This window comes from Callospermophilus lateralis, chromosome 5 (genome assembly GCF_048772815.1).
Source record: "Callospermophilus lateralis isolate mCalLat2 chromosome 5, mCalLat2.hap1, whole genome shotgun sequence".
Taxonomy (NCBI): Eukaryota; Metazoa; Chordata; class Mammalia; order Rodentia; family Sciuridae; genus Callospermophilus; species Callospermophilus lateralis.
In genome coordinates this window covers 10,896,910-10,901,577 of record NC_135309.1, presented here as the reverse complement: position 1 = coordinate 10,901,577, position 4,668 = coordinate 10,896,910, and the positions used below count along the sequence as shown (strand labels likewise).

Sequence of the window (4,668 nt, the reverse complement as noted above, 5' to 3'; positions counted from 1 at the left end):
ATTCTTTGTTTGTTTGGTATCAGGGATTGAACCCAGGGCTGCTTAATCATTGAGCAACTTCCAAGCCCTATTGAACATTTATTCTGAGACAGGGTCTTGAAAAATTGCTGAGGCTAGCTTTGAACTTGAAATCTTCCTGTCTCAGCCTCCTGAGCTGCTGGAGTTATAGGCATGCACCACTATGCCCAAGTTTTCAATTGTACTCTTAAGTTTTATACTAAATATATGCTATGTATGACTATGAGGATGTGTGATTCCAGTGGAATAAATATAAAATAATGTTGTGCAACATTTGGAAACATATTTTTATTTTCAGAATATATGTGCCTCAGAATTTTTAATGCCTTATAAGAACACTAATCAATAATTCCTAATATGGAAAATATAATTTAGAAAATAATTTATTCTTGTGTCTTCCAAACCAAGTAATATTTGCAGTTTTGAAGTGCTCTATTCATTATGTAATTCATTATTTGAAACATTATCAAGAGAAATTAAAAAGAGAAAATTCTCAGCTTTTACCAGTTACAGAGAAAGCACCTGGGCAGTCCCTCTTCATGTTCCTGGAGTTAAAACATGCTAGTTCTCCTCACAAACATTGTGCTGACTCTCAAGTCTACCAACACTTTCTGTTATTCATATCTTCAACTTATTGTCATTATGAGAGAATCCTCTATAAGCATTTTTGCCCCTTAAATGAGAATGTAGAATTGAATCACACCAAAATATTAAGGCCAATCTATGCAATCTAAGCCATACTTTTATTTTAAAAATCCAGGTTCAAAAAGTCATCCTATCTTTAGAATCTACTGAAATTATCTGAGGCTCTCTGTAAAAATTAGGTGGTGCTTTGTACATTTATTTTATTGTATTTATACATGACTTTGGAATGATGCTCCATAAATGGAAGTTTTTGAAGACTGATACATGAAAAAAGAAATTCAAATTAAGAAGAATTTTTGAAACCATACCTAAATCACACAAAGGAGGGCATCAAGTAATTAATGTAACTCAAACTGGTTTGTGGAGAATTTGATAAGTTCTATTGGAGATGGAAAGGCAGTATTTGCCTTAGTGTAGAAAACAATAATAAAGAAAGAAAATGTCTTTGTAGTTTTATGCACCTTCTAGATTTGAACCCATCTTAATGTCCAATTGTATTTTACAAGATGTCCTGAGGTGATCAACAGGAGCTCCTGTAGCTCCTGGAATCCAGGTTAAAGGGTAAAAGTCTGGCAGGTTTCCTTATTAGTCTCATCATATATCATATTCAGATGTTTTCATATTAATTTGAATTTTTATATATGTATCATTTTATTTTTTCCTCCACAGTACTGAAATAATGTTTTTTTAAAAAACAATCTTTTACTAAAACTCAGTATCTGCATCAGATTTTGCCATATTATAAATCCTTAGTAAATATTTGTCAAGATTGCCTGCTTTGAAAAAATCTTTCTGCACAGAAGTGGGGATATGTTATTTCAAATGAACACACACTGTATTTCTTACAGAAGTGAAGAATGGGCACCACTGATTTAGAAAGTACTCACTTGTAAATTAGTGGAATAAAGAATCTTAGTTCATGTTAGCAGTTAGTCAATTGTGCTACATTGCATTTTTTATTAACTACTATGCATGAAGTCACTTACTTGCTACTAAGAGAATAAAAAGATGAATGATACAACATTCAAAAATCAAGGAATTTATACCAGTGATTTGGTTGACTAGTATATATAGATCTACTAAAAAGTAAAATAACATGTTGACTTCTAACACTAACAGAAATGTATAAGAAAAATTAGAGGCTAAGAAAGGGATTTGGAGAAAAAGTTGCATTTTAGCCTCTTTAAAGAGCAGTATATAGTAATGGGGAAAACTAAATCAATATGTCTTGGTAGAAAAGAGGCTCGGTCACCAAGATCCAGGGTATGCTGTGAACAAGGAGGTCACTGAAGTTTGAGTTCAGTTTTGTGTCACGGAGGAATGGGGGATGGGGCTAGCAAAAGATTTCAGGTAGATTAAGTAGGACCCCTTGAACTTCACCAACACTGTGAAATAAACAGTAATGTTCACAAGACTGGACACCCACCAATGACCTTGGGGAACACACACATTTTCGGAGCAGCAAGGCAGGCTCAGCAGGAAAGTCTCTTTTCCAAGGGTGAGTGTGGTTAACCTGGCAAGGTGCTGAAATGGACTCAGGTTGCAGAGGACTGAGGAGATAATGATTTTGGTGACAAAGGATTGAACCAGTCTGAGGTGTTACAGGAGTGTTATAACTATGAGCAAAACATTCTTTTTAGGGTATGCAGTCAGTAACTTTCTGTACACTTATGATAACTTTAAGAAGATTGGTATATAAGGGGAAGTGTCAAAAAGAAAAGGAACAATTATTATGTAGTCAAAGGAATCTTCAACTTTATGGTGCTGAGGAATGAGTAAAAATATATTAAGGTAAAAAGTAGATGTTTTGTAGAATGTCAGTATCTAAAGACCTTACACTGATCTACTGGAAAAAAAATAGTCCCTGGGGGAGCTGAAACAGGTCTGGTGAGTATGTCTGAGTTTTTTATGTTCATGATGATAAAGTCTCTGAAACCATACCTACAGAAATATTTATAAATTATAATTTGAAATATTTAGTGTGTATACAAAGGCAAAAAAGTGGTGAACTTTCATTTATGGAAGACAGTGAGGTAACTAAATTACAGAGCATTAAAGAACGCACTGTCACACAGGTCTCAAACAGGAAAGAAGGTGACCAATGCTTGCTAGTACTCTGCATGGGAGTCTCAGGAGGTCAGAGGAGGTCTGATGAGGAGCTGAGGAAAAGCTCTGAAGGTCACACACAGATCTTGGGCTGCAGACCTCCACTCCTGCACTGGGAGTTGCACTATGCTTAATAATGTTTAAAAATGTCAGAGAAAAAGAGTGACCTTTCCTCTGTGGGAAAAGCTAATGCAAAATACAAGAAAACAATCTGGACGTGAATATGTAAAATAATTGTATTAGTTATTTTTTTCTTCCTCTCTCTCACATCTATTTATATTATTAGGCAACAAGATTTTGCATCAAATGGCCAATTCCACCATGGTAACTGAATTTCTCCTTCTTGGCTCTCCTGAAGGCTGGAATCTGAGTTTTCTCTATTTCACAGTATTCCCAATGACCTACCTGGGTACCTTGTTAGGGAACCTTCTCATTGTCACTGTCACCACTGTTGACCAGAACCTGCACACACCCATGTACTTCTTCCTCAGGAACCTGTCAATTTTGGACATGTGCTTCATTTCCATCACTGTCCCCAATGCCTTTGTCAACTCTCTCACTATCAACTGGGTCATTTCAGTTACTGGTTGTGCAACGCAGATCTTCTTGGTCCTTTTTTGTGAATATGTAGAGATTTTGATTCTCTCCATCATGGCCTGGGACCGCTATGTTGCTATCTGCCAGCCCCTCCAGTACCCCTCATCATGAACTGCCAGTTTTATGTCCGCGTGACCCTGGCTTTCCTGCTCAGTGGTCTGCTGTATGCAGGTGTGCACACTGGGAACACATTCCAGCTGTCCTTCTGCCAGTCAAACGTGGTCCACCAGTTCTTCTGTGATGTCCCCTCTCTGCTGAGGCTCTCCTGCTCTGACACCACCAGTAATGTGGTCCTTATTCTTGTCTCTGCTGTGGTCATTTGTGGTGGCTGCTTCCTTTTTATTGCCATGTCATACATTCACATATTTTCTGCTGTGCTGAAATTTCCCACCAGAGCCCCAGGGAAGGCCTTCTCCACCTGCACCCCTCACATCCTCGTGGTGTCCATCTTCCTCAGTTCTGGCTCAGGTGTGTACCTGAGGTGCTCAGCAACCTCTGACACCCTCAAGTACATGGTTCTCTCTGCCTTTTACACCATGATTCCTCCCTTCCTGAATCCTCTATCTACAGTCTCAGGAATAAACAGGTAAAGGAAGCTGTGAGGAGAGTAATGTAAAGGCAGTTATTTTCAGGGAAATAATAAAGATAACGTTTCAGCATCATGCTAATTTCATTGATCTTGGTTCTTAATTAGATACAATACTCTGCATATTTATGCTTTACAAGTTACATTGTCTACCTTTCTATTACATTATTAGAAGCTGAGTTATCATAAGTTATTTTTCTGTTTCTTACCATATCATTTACATGGAGCTATTAGAGAATGTGTAATTTCATCAATGCATCTATTAATGATTAAATATAATTAAGTATATTTGCTGAAATCATTTGTGGTCATGTATTTTAAAAAATCAACCCATATTTCAATTACTTATATCAAATTCTGACACCAAAGAAAACCCTAGGAGACAATTTATTCTTATATAATTTGCTCTTATTCAGAACAGTGTAGAACCTACTTGTAAACACTGTGATACATAATTTGCCAATTTATTTACTTTCAAAATATATTTAAAAAATCAAATCCTAAAGAAATTGTAGCCAAAATGTAAAGAATTTTTTTTGAATGTTCAAACAGCAACTCTTTATTCCCGAACTCTCACTGGCACTCTACACACATTTCCTGGGAATACACTCCCTCCACCGGGCTCCGTGCGCCAATTCTTGAAATGTAAAGAATTTAACAGTAATAATTTTGTCCATCTGGACCAGGCAAGAAGAAGAGACTCCTTTCTGTGAAGT

The 4,668-nt window shown here is 36.7% G+C and overlaps 1 pseudogene; it reads left to right on the top strand.

Moving 5' to 3' along the window:
- Nucleotides 1-3,075: 3,075 nt before the first annotated feature.
- LOC143641729 (olfactory receptor 14C36-like) lies at nucleotides 3,076-3,982 on the top strand (annotated as a pseudogene).
- The last annotated feature ends 686 nt before the right edge of the window (nucleotides 3,983-4,668 follow it).